Source organism: Takifugu flavidus, chromosome 3, assembly GCF_003711565.1.
Source record: "Takifugu flavidus isolate HTHZ2018 chromosome 3, ASM371156v2, whole genome shotgun sequence".
Lineage (NCBI taxonomy): Eukaryota > Metazoa > Chordata > Actinopteri > Tetraodontiformes > Tetraodontidae > Takifugu > Takifugu flavidus.
This window is the reverse complement of record NC_079522.1, coordinates 16,297,780-16,314,114: the sequence shown is the minus strand read 5'-3', so window position 1 is coordinate 16,314,114 and position 16,335 is coordinate 16,297,780. Positions and strand designations below refer to the sequence as shown.

Here is a 16,335-nt window from a genome sequence, read left to right as displayed (position 1 = left end):
AGGATAAAACACATGAGGGCTTTCAATCAGAACCGCAATCTTTCTCCTAATAGATCTTGGGGACACGTTTCCACTCGGTTACATCACCAGATTCAATAGCTGCTCGTGTTTCATGCCCCACTGCCAGTTAGCAGCACCAAGCTCCTTTAAAATGTTTTAATAAAGTGGAGACAGCAGGTTTTGATTTGAGGCCTCTCGTAAAACTTTGATGATGTGTGCTAGCAGGTTTGCGTGATTGGCTTTCTGTTTTCTTCTGTTTCCTTTTGTAATAGATATGCAAACCAAGAAATGTCTTTTTTTAAAGTCTTTTATTTAAATCGAGTTATGTTTATATACGATGTGCAGACAGACATGATTGCAAGTTTAACGATTATCATCCTGGTTGAATGATTGACAAGTGTTGGGATAAGGGTTGCAAACTTGGTAAAAAAAAATTCCAGAAGAATGCACTGGAATCATTTTAAAGCGAATTCAGGAATATAATTTGATATTAAAAAGTGTAATGGCCATAAAACCATAGTTAGCGTGATTAAAAAGATTAGTTATAATATATATGTATAACACATAAAATACTATAAAGCGATGCATTCACGTCACCTCTTCCACAGAAGAGACGTCAGACCATTTCTCTGACGTCACTAAATATCGGGGTCCTAATCTTTCACACGAGTGAGCGCTGGTGACTAATGGTGTATCAAATCAGACCTGAGCGCTGTGGTCAGCATCCGACCGGCTGCGTATCTTATGTGGAGTTGTTTTCCCCGTCTCCTTCCAACATGTGGTTGCGTTCACGTTTCATCGGGGGGTTTTTTCTGCTTAATGTTTGACGTCCATCGGCTGTTATGTCTCGTGCTGTAGTGTTTCAGCTGTGTTTTCGGACATGGGTTATGCAATACCATGTGCCCGGGTCAGAATGTGCTCACATGTGCCGTGTCCAGCCTTCACCTTCTTTTGTTTTTCTTCCCCCTCCTATTTTCTTATTCTATTGTGAGTACAGCTTGAGCTCATTGTGCTTCCCTAATATTGGTCCCCTCTGTCACCCGCCAGCATGCAAGCCTGAAACGTCAGGGAACAGTTAATATACCGCAAGTACATTAAGGCGCCTGTGTTCCGAGAAACAAGAGGGATTGCGGGCTTGAATGTAACATTATATTAGGACTTCATACTGTTTTGTGTAGTCATATTTTATTCTTCCAGACCACCAGAGCTGGTATGAAATACCTGCATGCACAGATTGAGACATTATATCAACAAAGTCACACTACCTGGGTGCCGCACGAGTCCTGATAAAAAGCCACAATTGTAATGGTTGAAGTTATCTAGTCCCCCAGAATTTACGTAGCTGCCACTAATTCCCTCATTGAGCACACCCAAACATGTACTGTGGAAGCTAAGTTTTTTGCCAGTGGACCGAAATCTTCACTGCTATCGTACACACTGTCGGGGTTGGTTACTAGTGGTTGCATTTGTTCCCCACATGCCTGTAGATGCCATCGTTTTTTTTTTCTCTGCTTTATATTTGATGTCCATTGGCTGCTATGGATGTTGCAGTTGCAGGTCGACATGCCTTGGTTGATAGTCAACATTCGAGTTGCGGTTAGCTAAAGCTAGCCACAGTACTAGAAAAAATGCTTTTCGCTCCTTAATTTTTCACATAACAAGTGGTGATTTTCCTATTGAAATAGCTGAGTGTTTCTTTCATCTCCAACTAACCTTTACTAATTTTTTTTTTTACTGCAGACAACCTCAATGACCGACCACACTCACACAACAGCAGCATCAGCAGACATATATCTGGGACTCCTCTTATGACTTTCCTTGCAGGTATAGGTCAATGCATTGGGCATCAACTCCAAGGGGCACCAGATGGTCGTGGTCTCAGGCACATACCTTCGCGCTATCAAACCGTGAAGAAACAGTGCTTAACACTCCCGCAGGATTCGCCTGGGTTTCCTTCCTGTCCAAAAGTAGTGATAACCGACACTTGCCCCTGTGACTGGGGTGGAACCACAGATCTGTCAGAGTAGCCTGGGGTCACCTGGGGTCCTCAGTAGAAGCTCCAGCACATAAATGCTTTGGAGTTTAAGGGAAGGTTCAGAAGCTCCTGCAGTGGGGCTCACCTCGCCTTGCAAATCTATGGGCGATGTATCCGCCATGTGTGCAAAATACGGATGCAGACATGCTTTCATGTCAAGGGCCCCCTCCAGGCAAGTCGAGGCTGAACCCAATTGTGGTTTAGATGATATGGTCAAGGTTGATCACAGCAGCCAATCTGTTTGCCTCAGAATCACCAATCCATGGCTGCTAGGGCTTGTCTTGCAGAGCCAACTACCCCAATGGGCAAGATGCCCTTGTACATCCACAGCACAGAACAATGTAATCACACAGCGTTTGTAATGGCTATCTACATTCTCTTGCCGTCCTCAACCAGGGCACCTCCAGTTGCATGTCTGGCCCCAGATGGTTGGTAGTGGAACAGTGAGAACCCAGAACATTTCCCTGTACTCATTCTGGTCAGATATGGGCAGACATTGCTGGATAAAGGTCTTGTAGTTTCTATATTAAAAGTGTATATTGGAGTTGCAGTTGCAGTGTATGTTGCAGTTGCAGGTCGACATGCCTTGGTAGATATTCGACCTGTGGGATTACGTGCTGTGAAGGGCAGGTTTCTTATGAGTGCACTTCTGTTACAGCCTCTCATTCTTCAGGTGCCTTCCTGGGATTTGCTTATTGTTGAGACCATATTTTCTGCTCAGTTTGAGGCTCTGGAGCGCAATGACCTCAGATCGTTGTCTGGCAAGACTGTCTTTGTGCTTGCTGTTGCATTTGCCAAGTGGGTTAGTGAGCTTTGTGCACTGTGGTCCAATCTTTCTACCTTTTCAACCGGCCTGTCAATCTGACAACTTTCACACCAGAGTCAGGGGTGAAATAACTACCTCTGAATGCTACTTTACTCCGTCCCAATCAAGCTCCCATAAGCTCTACATTGGGGCTTCTGCTTCTCCAACACCCTATTAGTGTGTCATGGATAGCAGAAGAAGGGTGCTTCCAAAGGCTTTCTCATTGGGTTGTTGACACCATGTCCCATATACCCGTATTTTCACAACCATAAGGCGCGCCGTATTATAGGGCGCACCTTCAATTAACAGCCTATTTTAGAAATATTTTCATACACAGGGCGCACCGTGTTATAAGGCGCATAGCATAGAAACTGCGTAGTGCCTGTGGTTTCATGACGCGTTCACTAGATCGAGCTGCGCTAAAAGGAATGTCAATAAAACAGCCAGATAAGTCAGTCAAACTTTATTAATAGAATGCAAACCGTCGTTCTCACAACTCTATTCACTCCCAAAACGAATAAACAGCTGTTTTATTATTTTTCCCGAGTGACGTAGTGTTTTCGCGTAACACAGTTCGTTTAATAACAGCGAGTTATAACAGGCAGTGCAACATTTTTATCACAAGTGGATAGTGGAGTTTAATAAATCTTTGATTTAGTGCAACATTTTTATCACGTAGTACCGTTGCGGTAAATCAAACGTTAGTGCAAACACAATATACGGTAACTCGAACTCTCGAAGTAGTGCAAAGCGATAGCAATAGCAATATAACAATAGCAATATAACAACGTTGTTCAAACGGTAATTTCCATATTCACAGTATGACCAGCCTTGTTAAGTTGTAAACACACAAAAGAAACACGTAAAGATCACTTTAGCAGTTCATTCCTCATCCAGGAATCCCTCGAATTCTTCTTCTTCGGTGTCCGAATTGAACAGTTGTGCGAATACGGCGTCCAACATGGCCGGCTCCGTCTCGTCAAAGTCGTCATCAGGGTCGGTGTCGCTGGTGTTGTCTGGCATTTCAGTGACAATCCCTGCCTTCCCGAAAGCTCGGACCACGGTCGATGCCCAGGCATTTACGATCCACTGGCAGATAGTGACGTATGACGCTCGGCGCCGTCTCCCCGTCTTGGTGAATGTGTGTTCGCCGTTCGTCATCCACCGCTCCCACGCAGTTCGCAGTCTCGCTTTGAATGCCCCGTTGACACCAATATCTAGCGGCTGGAGTTCCTTTGTTAATCCACTTCTTGCTTTGTTTCCTCGGAAGCTCCGTTGAGTCTTCTTTACCTGGCGCAGGTCGTCTTGTTGCTTCCTCCACTCCGCACCATTGATTCGTTCACGTTAAATTCTCTTGCCGCTGCACTATTTCCGTGTTCAACCGCGTGACTGATAGCCTTCAGTTTGAACTCTGCGTCAAAAGCGCGTCTCTTGCAAGGAGCCATTTTGGGGTCTTTACAGACAGAAACGGTTTTGGACTGAATTTACTGCTGTTACCTCGGCCACGCCTACTGACTACGGTAGCCGCGATTAACCAATATTACCGTAATCCATACAAAAGGCGCTCCGGGTTAAAAGGCGCACCGTAGATTTTTTAGAAAATTCTAGGCTTTTAGGTGCGCCTTATAGTCGTGAAAATACGGTATACAGGCTCAAGGGACTTCAGATTCCCCCAGTCAAATCTCACTCGCTCGGGAGTATCTCCATGTCATGGGCTGCCTTGAGGGGTGTCTCACTGAATGAAATCTGTGATGCAGTTGTCTAGGTTTCTTTCTGTACCTTTGCCTCCTTCTGTAGAGTTACTGTCACCCTGTGGAGACGGCTGTCTTGTCCGTTGCTTCAATCATCAATCGAGTGACAATGATTTCATGACATTGTTGGTATAGGACATCCATTTTATTTCATTCTGGCTCTGACAGTCAGGAAGTCACTTCAATCTCATCAAGAAGATTATGTAGGAAATGATCGCCTGGTGCCAGCCCCCTTTATCAGGTCGCCTGCAGCCACCCAGTTAATGTAACTTTGCTGTTATAATGTCGTGATTTGTGAATGCACGTGATGTTCATCCAGATGTTTCATACTGAATCTGGCAGTCATCCAATTTTTATAGAACATTAGTTACAACGGTAACTCATTTTCCATCTGCTCTTCTTCTGCATTACTTTAAACTCTACTGCTTTGACATACTTTTATACATCCAAGCCATCCACTCTAGATACACACACCTATTTAAGGACATGTGCTATTATTATCTATCTATCTATCTGGCTTGTACGCTCTTAATGTGCATGTGGAGTCGTTTGTCACAGTGGGTAATGAGACTTATTTGGGCTATCTGCTACAGACTGCACACATGTTTCTCATGAAGCAGACTTGATTTATGATTCCTGATTTTCTATGCAGCCATCTCTGCTTTTTTGTAAAGGAATGTCTTCCTGTAAAAGGACAGGTTCACCTCACAGAGCACCAAGGGAATGCTGCCTACCAAGGTGTCTCCCAGTACATGTCTAATTTCTCAAAATACAAAAAAAAAAACTTTCAAAAGGCTATTCAGGGATCTTTTGTAAAATGTTCCATGTGATAAAAGTCATTTTGATTTATAGTTGGGGCTCTGCTGTTGCAAATAACACTAAAAGCAGCCATTTAAGGATCTTATAATGGATTTATCTTGAGGTCAAAATGGCGGCTGCTGTGTTTTACTTTTAACTGCACTCCATGCTCATTTCAAACGATGCACATCAGAAATGTAAAGGAAGGAAGAGCTGGATAGTTTTGCTGGCTGAAGATCGACATATAAAGTTTTAATGGAGTGGAAAAAAATGGCTCTTACATGTGACCCCGTTCCTCTAAAATACAGAATGCAAATCACTTTAAATAGGTTAGCAGATGTTCAGCTGAAAAATGTGATGCACGGAACATAAGCAATCAGCATACTGTAGCAATGTGATTATACTATTTACTTTTAATGAATTAACTGCAACGCCAAACACCTGGGTGTCTGTGAGCATCAATGTAAAGAAACATTGTTGTATTCTGAATTTTTTTTTTCCATTTTCAAATCAGAAACCCTTCATTATGTGTAAATGTTATCATTGAAATGCTGTTCCTGCTCTGTTGGCCAAAGTAAGTGTTTTCATTTCTGACTGTTTGTTCTTCCACAGCCATGAATGGTTCACAGTCAGCTAATGGCAACATTAATCCTATATTCCGCTTCCCACCAACTCTCTTCGTTATAGTGGGATGGTTACCAGTGGAAAGTGGTCACTACCCAGTCAAGTCTGGAGCAGCATGGGAACAGGAAATAGATTCCCATTAATATTTCCCGTAGATGCATCCAGACCCTGCAGGTGTCACGCACCTGTCCTCAGAGACATTTCTCCCTGCAGCCTACGATCCTGCTGACGCACCTAAATGTCATTTCACAGAAGAGGGGGGCGAGAGGGGGGTGTGAGATGATGAGGAAGGGTCTGGGGTTTTCCCAGCTTTGAGAAATCCTATTTCCTAGGCAACAATGAAAACACCAAGCAATTTCTATGAAATCCTTACAAACCAATAAGAGCTACTGGATGCCACCCCTACTTTCCAAATTTGACCCCCTTTCCTGTGTTTATTATTACTGGATGAGGCACACTCAGTTGGTGAATTCCAGTATTCCGTAGGAGGATAACTGGTTGTGATTATGGTTACCGTGGCAACTTGGGGCCCAGAGTGTTTGCACTGCACACAGCTGTGTGATTTGGATAGGTTGGTGAGTGTTGATGCACACAAACTGGACCTTCAGGTATGAGATTGACACCACGTGATGAAATGTAAGCAGTCACACTCTTAGACGCACAGTAAGCAAGCTCCATACCGGGAATCTGTAACACTGAGCTCATCACTTTGTAGAAACTTCATCCAGTAAACTAATTTATGGTTTTCTGCTGAAGTACATCTGGCAGGCGAGCCACTAATGTCTTTAAAATGTGCCCTCTCTGGCTAAGAGAGGCAGGTTGGAGAGAGGAGAGGGGAAAAATGTGGAAGAGTGTGAGGCAATTGTAAATTATGGTCGCGCCTCTTCTCGCCGAAGTTCTGCCCTGATTTTTAGGTGCTCTCAAGCCTCAGTGGTGTGATGCGGCCCGTCCAAAAAGTTCTGACATCATAGCTTTCCTTTAGAAAAAGCCAGAAGATTTGGAGGTTCAAAACTGGCGTGCGCCAGTCAAACCAGCCAGCTGACTCCAGATGACATTTGATGTCAAGAGAGGCAAGGCGGTACTGAAGCGGCCCATTTCAAATGGAGGGTGATGGAGCGAAGCGGCAGGCCAGCCCCAGCGAGAGACGGCACGCATCCCGTTTTATTGTGTTCAAAAGGTTTTATTATCTGTGTAATTCTCTTTCATGACTCTGGCTTTCTTTAAACATATTGCTAACTTTTAACCGCCACGTCCCCTCACATGTCGAGCCAACTTTTCTTTCTCGTATGTCCACGCTGTCAGCGAGCTTTCAAGAAGATGAATTTTCAATGCTTTTTGCCCCAAATAAAATATAACTACGTAAGGATTAAACATATTTTTAAACATTATTTGAAATGATACATTTAAATAAATACTTTAGAAATCATTTCTCTTTGAAAAGAGTTATATCCTTAAACTAACATCAGTTATAAAGAAGAATCCATCCAAAATTGATCTTTCTCGCCTGTGGTCCTGGTGGCCCTCTGCCAGATACTACACCAGAACTAATTGACCTAACTGACATGCTTATTTGATAGCGCCTATTTTAGAACTCTTACTTTAAACACTCTCTGGTACCGTGAAATAGCGATACGGCTAGGTGACAGCTGTTTGTCACTCTTGACCAGAGACAAACGGATCAGTGAGAAGCAGTTGTGTTGATCATTCTTTAGATGCAGTGCTCCATTTACAAGTACCACGGGGTCAAGAGCGGGAGTAGGTAGACATAAGCAGGACTGGTCACTAATCTTTTAACCCTTGCAATTATGAGAAAAGAAACCCAGACGCATTACCCATCAGCCACATTATGGTGGTGACCTCTCAGTGGGATTATGTCATCATGCTGCTGCCTCGTTTCTCTCGAAGATCAGAATGTGGGAATGTCCAGACTCTGAGTCACTACAGCTGGGCCCACCAGACCATTCAGATTTAGTTTGAAGTGTCATTGAAATAATGTGGAAAAATTATTTTTACTTTCATTTAAAAGAAAAAGGCAGAATTTAATAAGTCTGTTTTAACCTTTTCTGTTATTTGCTGGTTTGTGTTCCTCACTGTGAAAGACAACAACAGGATTAACTGCAAAGTGAGAATGTAGGATTCTCTGCTTTGTATAGGGCCTTTAGGAATGCAGTAAATATCATGTCTGACCCGCTGGCCTGCCAATATAGGCTACAGCCAACTGGTCAACAGTTCATGTTACCAGCGTTTAAAGAAAATAGACTCAAAAACTCATTGTGCCAGTAATTGCTGGCCTCATAAATAGGTTGTTATTTCGACCCCCTGAAATATTAGTGCACTTTTGCGGTGAATGTGCTAGTCATTCCTTCTTTGGTTTTCATTGCTGTGTTAATTTCTTTTGCTGGCTGCACAACAAACTGCCCCTCATGGGGATAATAAAGTTTAGTTATTGCTAATCATGGATTCTGTGCCAAAAAGTAAAGTCGGAGCTTAACGTTAAACCTCTTGAATATAAAAAAGCTTTTGAAGCAAAACTGGAAGCGAAACAACACTTACAATTTCCGTTTGCTACAATTATTTCGAAAAATACACTCAGTATTTTCTGTGACATCTCTTCTGATATGACTGTCCTTATTACTCACAACTACAGACTTGACTTTTGTTTCATAATGTGAGTTACTTTGGCAGTCCAGAGTCTTTCCTTCCAACTTCAATTCTGTGGTTACACAATCTTAAATAAAGCTGCCAAATGATGTTCCTTATTTAGGTTTTAAATGTTCTGGCCATGTTCTGTGGATGTGCAAACCCTTGGTGGCTGCTGCACCCCACATTTAGCTTCAGGAGAGGGGGCATTTCAGTGGCATGTGTGTCATTAATGTGTCGCCACTCAGCCCCACAAAGCCACTAATAGTAGGCTCCAGAGGGAAATGGCCTTCCACAGTGGAGAATGTGTGGTCATTGTGGCCCATCTACATCCCATGAAGGGAACCAAAATGCCACAGGTAGATACAGTCATTTGTGATAAGAGACCATTTCACGTGCGCTTGTTTGTGCTAACGTTGTGTTTCTACTTGAATTACAGACCTCATATCTGGCTGGATCGACCGTCTGCGTCTATGGTGATGAGCTCCAGTTGTGGTGCCATGGTACAATTGCCAAGGGGAGGGCCAGATGAAGCAGGAAGAACTGGGCGTCTTCCATCAGTCAGTGGGCATATGTCCAGTCTGTAAACACAAAATTCACTGATCGTATATGTTCTCTTTCAGCAGTGACCTTTTTTTTTTATGTAAACAAAGGCTATGCATGCAGTGTCTTGTAATTGTCTATAATAATCTATAACAAAGTGTTTGATTTTTCTGGTATTTGTATTTCTCTATCTGTTTTACAACTCCACTATTCAATGCAGGTGCTGGCCCAGTTAGAACCAGGGTATGAATAGGGTTTGTGCTTTCAGGATGTTTCTGCCCTGTGGTCGAGGAGTTGTTGAGTTTAGGTAATTATTGTCCCAAAAAATATTCTTATTCATTAAATATGACCCTTTATTTCTATAATTGTGTAAGAACTTATCATCTGCTGACCTGGTGAGAGTTTTACTGAGGAGGATGTTTGAGGTCCAGTTGAGGATTAAAACCAGCTGAAACGGTTTGAAATGTGTCCATGTTCCTCTTGGCCAATGCTGCAAACTGTCGGCAAAACCCCCTCCGCCTTTTCCCCCTCCTCTATTCCAGCAAAGGCTCCAGAACATAGATATGATTATGTATCTTGGCAGAATCCTGTGCTCTGCATACATCCCTGTGTTTATGAGGTCGTGGGCATGCGTGCATCGCAGTGCGTCCTACTTGGAGGACCGACTGGTGGAACATCTGACTGAAAATCTATCTTTTTTTCCAGAGGAACAGAAACAAATGAGAGAATTAGAGGCCTGTGAGAGTGCTTTGTCCTCTAAATGGACTCCACCTCTGCAGGTAGACATAGTTTTTGATCCATGACCTATTTCTTTCATTTTAACGACCCTAACTGTAACCCCTCACTGCAAGAGCCAGCTGTTATCTCTTCTTTTTACCAGTTAGGCTAGGCTGGCTAGGCTTTTTTCTCGCTTTCCCCCTCTCTTATCATCTGCTTTCCTCTATCCAGGTAAATATTATGCTGTGAGAAAGAGAAGTAAAAAGACAATCTCAGCATCAAGGTCAACAAATAGAACATCATATAAATAATAGTAATCACCTCTGACCAATCATTTCATAGTAAAATTGTAGTTTGATGTTAGTTTGATGTGTGTGTATATATAAAGGCTATGTGCTCTTCAAGAACAGAGAAATTAGTTCTTACTCCCACATTACCTCATCTTTTTTTCCTTGTATCCCAGGGAGTTCTCGTGGTTTGTTCTCACCACTTTTGTCTTGTCTGGTGTCCTAAAACAGAAATTTAGAATGGGCGCGGTTCTCTCAGATAATCAGTGAGGTAAAGCATATAAAGGCACATGAATAGGTAATAATTTGTATATTGAGGGAGGTTAAATGTGTAAAGGAGATAACCCTGCTCTGAAAAGTGTGCAGAGATTGTGCACTGATGAAGAGTGCATGTGTTCCAGGGAAAACCAACAAATGCCGCTGGCCTTTTGCATCGGTCCCATAAAGAAACCAGTGGCGCCTCGGCCGCACAGACAAGCCTAATCTCACATCCTTTGTGTTCCTGCTACCAAAGTGTGTGGTCACAAGTGGTCCTGACCACCTGAAAGCATGGTTTCTCTGAAAGGGATTAGAGATGTCAGAACGCTGACCACTTGTGATCGAGCGTGTAATGACTCGGTAAAAAGAGCCCTGGTGTCTCCTGGATTCACATTAAAGTAGGGTTGGTGGTGGTTTTAATCTTTTGACCGATCAGTGAATGTGCGACGGCAGCACATGCTCAGACATGATGAAGCATTATGCAGGACGGGAAAAACAAATACAATTTAGCGCTTGAATGCAAACTGAAACAGGAGAATGTTCTTTTATCTGACCTACAAACTTTAATTTGTGTTTACACACGCACAAAATGTAAGTCGAACCAGAAATTGCCGCTGGACTGGGTGCTGTCCAACCCATCGATCCTTGTATCTCCAAATGAGAAAAAACGTCACAACACAGAAACCTAGTCTGCAGATTGATGGGACCTGGATTAAGGTTTTCTTCAGACGACCTGTAATTTGTCTTCCTACTGTTTACACACCAGTGACTATGTGCATTTTTCAAGTGACCCAAGAAGATGCAAATTAGAGACTGTGGGTGTCCCCGTAGCAGTGGGCTAACCAAGAAGGTTTCCAGTCATCATTCAACTCCTCAAACCTTTGTTATCCTTTCCTTGGAATGAATTTAACAGCAGCTAGATGGTGCACAATTACATCTCCCACGGATCCCAACCTACTGCTTTTCTTTGTCACCAGCAGTGATCTGGTTATTTTGATGAACTAAAGTAAATTCAAATGTTTCATGTTATCATTTAGCAAAATGATGACTGCCCACAGATCTACACTGATATTACACAGCTTAAACATATGCATAATAGTTCTGGTATTCTATTTTGCAAGTTGCAGTGTGGTGTTTGTTTTTAGGAGGAGGTCCAACAGGCAGCTGAGGCCATTTTGAGTTGCCATCCCTGTTAGGTTTAGGTGAGGACTCCCTTTGAGATTTGCACTGGGTGATTGTGTTATGGTGTGAATGCGGTTGGAGATGTTGGCTTAGGAGCACAAATGGGGCTGCAGGCGAGGTCACCATCTGATGGTTGGTTTGCCGGGTTTGTGGTGTATAAATACCCATCATGACTTGCGGCTGAAGACTAAGGGGGAGTTTTAGCTAGTCTAGTGAGGCAGTTAGAGGGACAGTGTTACAGTGATGCTCAGGCTGTGCATTGGAGTCTGTGTGGGGCTCTAGTGCCCAGTGATTTAGTGAGGGTGAGCTGCATCAGCTGACCAGTGTGTGTTGACACACAATAGTGACTTCCAGGCTCCTGCAGGTAGTGGTATATTTTCCTGAATCCATTGCAGGAGAACATTTTAAATCAGCTTTTTCTAACATTTGTAACATTTGTAAGGGAAGGCGGCATTGGAAAATCAAATGCTCAAAGTATAAAACTCAGCTGGGAAATAGTGAAGATCAAGTGTATTCTGGTATTCATGCTGTGTACCTGGTGCCTGTCTCTGTGTTTTCTTCTGAACAGTTAGTCTGTGGAGGATCCTGACTCCTCAGCATTTATACCTGAGGGCCACATGTCACTGTTGGGAGGTAACCGTGTACCAGTAAACATTTTGAGAGTCACAGCAGAGTATGACTCGTACATTTTGAGCTCTATCATGCCTTTTTCTTGGGACTCTGACACTGGAGACATTTCTTTGGGATTAAATTTTGAGCCTGTTTCACTGCATTTTCTCTACATTAACTGTGGTTTGGTGCAGGGAGAGGTTGCTATGAGGATTTGTTCTGTGGTGCCAGTAAGAGGGATCCTCTGAAATGGTCTCGCTGGCAGCTGGCTGCTTCCCTAAACTGTTTAGTGCTTCTGCTGTGACACAAGCTATGAGCTATGAGGAAAGTGGGAGAAGAGAGAGAAGAATGAGAATGATGTTGTTCATGCTCCTGGCTCCTTGCTGTCCATTGAATGGCGCTTTAACTTGTTCTAAACCTGGTAGAAACTACTTGCAGGGATTTATCAAAGCATGCGTTATGCAGCTGTGTATACTCTGTATTCCATCAGACCAAAGGTTATCTAGAGCAACCGGGGCTCAATTTTTTCATCCCAACTGAAACAGTTAGTGCAACATCACTTGTAGAGAGCCAGAGTGCTCTAGAGAGACTCCACTAAATGCTAAAGTCGCTGTTATGTAGATATGGTGTTGAGCTAAATTGGGACTGGGAAGAAGGGCTGCCATGGCTTCTGTTAGTTGCTAGGGAAGTGGTGCAGGATCGCACCATTTTTAGTCCGAATGAATTGTTTTTGGCCATTCAGTGAGTGGACCATTCATGATGCTGTGTGATGCTGTTGTACCCCCATTAGAACTTGGAGATGGCCAAGAGAAAGTTGTCATTGTCCCAGGGAAGATAAAAGGGTTACTGCCTTACAGCCACTTATTCATAAACCTTCAAAGGCTACATTTTGTGGTCTTTATACAGTGTTGTATCAAGTGACTGATCAAAATGATATTCTGTTGACCCATACTGCAGGAAAGTGACGCAACTCTGCCATGTTAAGTTGTCAAACCTGCATTATTGTCGTGAGCCAAAGCTTGTGTCATCCGTAGCAGCAGGGAGTCTCTGCAGGGGAGGATGATGGGAGTCATGGCAGTCGATGATGGGATAGTGAAAGACAAAAACAAAAAATCTGCCATTACTGTTGGCACATTTGACTGTGCAGCAGAGTGCTCAACTGTCTGCTTTGATCCAGATGCTTCCTGATTCATTTGTTGATAAAGATGATGTGACACGAGGGACCACGAAAAGCAAGTCGCCAGCAGTTCTAGTGATGGACGTCGAGATTCATTTCATGCTTGATAGTGGGATCGCCTAGCTGTCATCTCCCAGTTGGGCATTGCCATGTTTTCTTGGTGAATAAGATGCTAAAACCCCAGATTTTGTAGGGTATCGCGTGGTAAACACAATTTCAAAACCCGATTGCGTCCCTGTTACTCTGGCTCTACGATTGCATAGACCAGGTTGCAGAGCCTTTTGGCTCTTGACAGGACACTGACAGGTTCTGCTGACAGACCGAGCAAAGAAGATCTCTGCATTCATTACATATTCTGGTATATTTGCTTATACCATGATGAGGTTTGGATTAATAAATTACCTTGGCAATGTACTGTGCTTTAACTTGGAGAAATTATGAGGTAGTGTAGCACATGTGCTGCGTAGGCCAAGGTGAGTTTTGTGAAGTCCCTAGCCCTCATCATGAAAAAGAGCTACAATGTTTCCTCAGCTTTGTGGTGTACTCTCGCAGCTTTTGTAAAAACACACACACGCCATTGTTGTAGTGCCCCTCACTGACCTGTTAAAGTGGATTGCCCATCTTGTTTGGTCATCGTTGTGTGGGCATTGGGGATTGCAGCATGTCGATGGTTATGTCAACTCAAGGGTCCCCCTTGTTTCAAATCAAAACCCATTGAATTCTGTCAATTGCCCTAATCATAGACTGGTGCGATGGATGCTGCATTTTTAGTCATACAGTCAGGACTTCCACCACATCAGAGGCTCAGATAATGTGGCCAATGCCCTGTATGTGTGTGTGTGTGTGTGTGTGTGTGTGTGTGTGTGTGTGTGTGTGTGTGTGTGTGTGTGTGTGTGTGTCCCTTAAATGCTTCTTTAGGTGTCAGATTTGCTGGGAGACAGGGTTCTGGCTGGTCAGCATGAGCTATATAGTTTAGTGTAAGAAATGTGCAATATGTAGTTCACGTGTGAGTGTTTACATATTTGCGATGTTTCAGGGGCGAGTGATTGCAGCATCCCTATCTGAAAGCCCTTATGGGGGGATATGTGAGGCCCCTCCCTATATGCTGTGGGGTATGTGGTTGACATAATGCTGGCTGGTCTTCTATGGCTTCCAGGTGCAGCAGAGTTCTGACTGTCATCAGGGAATGCACTACACCTGCGCCCGGAGAGCATATTTATTCCCACGCTGGCTGCCCCCCCCCCCTTCACGCTGATTGGGGAGGACCCCATGGTGGGGCTGGCTCTCTTTATTCATTTTCTTTTTTCATCCACGAATAAACACGCTATTTTTCATTTGAACCTTGTCTTTCCCCCCATTGTTTGATGCAGCCAGGCCGTAACAATATAAATGATTATATTGTTAAATGAATGTGAATACATTTTCAGATTTCTTATGCCACTAGCCATGGCCGGTGTCTGCATCTGTTAGCTATTGTTGGAGTGCATGTGGACTGCATACTGCAACCAGTGATAACAGCTGTGTTGTTTCCAAAAAGAACAGACAGGGAGGGTGGGAAGAGGAGTACTTCCAGGATTCCATAAATTCTCCAGCAGAAACATTGAAAACATACCACATCCTGAGCAGAAATGAAACAATGTAAAAGAAGATAGTGCTCGGGATTGGTTCATATTTAATTTTTGTTAAAGCTCTTCTGTTTGTGTTCATTTCTGCTCATGTGGCATCTTATGGACTTATGGACATGTTCTGGTCTTAAAGATGTATCACTTATTATTTGGTGGTACAGTATACACTAAAGTTTGCCTGCCTGGACAATCTTAAGGTCAGTCACCCGTTCAACTTTGTTATATCACCGCAAAATCAAATCATGCTGCTATTGTTCTTGTCTCCGTTTCCAAACACCGATCATCTTATAAAGTACAAGCACGCTGCCATAAATCTAAAAAATTGAAATAAGCCTGCAAATGATTACTTTCACTATCTCCAAATACTATAGTGTCTCTTCTCGGTGCCAGTAAACAAGGCCAAACTGTACAGACATAGAGTTGTAGGAATCATGACACATGCATGGCCGTCAGTGTCGAACATTGTGTGCTTAAGCCTAGGAAAGCCGGTGTGCTCTCACAGTCCATCTCTCTCTCACACCCTCTCTCTCTTCCTCCATGTGCTCGCTCAGCTCTTATGCAACGTGCTAGGCGATAGCTGGAAAGGCACTAAGGCAGTTTTGAGCCTTATGTAACACATAAGTGCAGAGGAACATCACATCTTAATGGCGTCTCTGACACCTCGTATTTCTCACTTTGAAGTCTCTCTCTGGGCGGCACACATGTAGAACATGGACATACAGTGTTGCATGTCAGTTCTGGGCAGAGGTGATTAAATCTGAGGTGATATGCACTGATGCCAGGATTTAAAGTCAGGCTGATGCTGGACTCGCAATAAACACCATTATGTTAAAACAGGATGAGGGTTGGTAAACAATTTTTAACATTATCAAACTGACGTTATGAGGGAAAGCTAGTTTTCCAGTTGCCTTGGTAACTGCGCCTAAACATTTTTCATCCCAGACCAACGGTTTCCAGAAAGTAGACCATGTTCATAAGCAACAGGATAATTTAATGATAGAGACCTGCAACATTTTGCCAATAATTGATATGTCTGTAATGTCATTATATGAATCTGAAATTTTCATTGCTCTATTTCTTTTTTCTGTTGGAGTACAATCTAATTTGGAAAGAGTGAAATAGTTGCCCTGACAAGTTGCATTCATGCTAGTTTCTCCCTCTAAACCACTCATTCTCCTTTTCATCTTCAGTTCTTAAAAGATTAAAGATACTTTTTTTTGCGTTTCCCTCCATTTATTTTGGAAATTGGGACAGACTTCCCCGAGTTGTTGGCCATCCAATCGC

General features: G+C 43.2%; 1 long non-coding RNA gene across 1 annotated transcript; it reads right to left on the bottom strand.

Moving 5' to 3' along the window:
- Nucleotides 1-3,288: 3,288 nt before the first annotated feature.
- Nucleotides 3,289-4,481, bottom strand: LOC130522489 (uncharacterized). Its single transcript, XR_008949637.1, has 2 exons — nt 4,162-4,481; nt 3,289-3,929 (listed from the first exon to the last, which is right to left on the bottom strand). It is a non-coding gene; the product is annotated as an uncharacterized LOC130522489 (long non-coding RNA).
- Nucleotides 4,482-16,335: the final 11,854 nt, after the last annotated feature.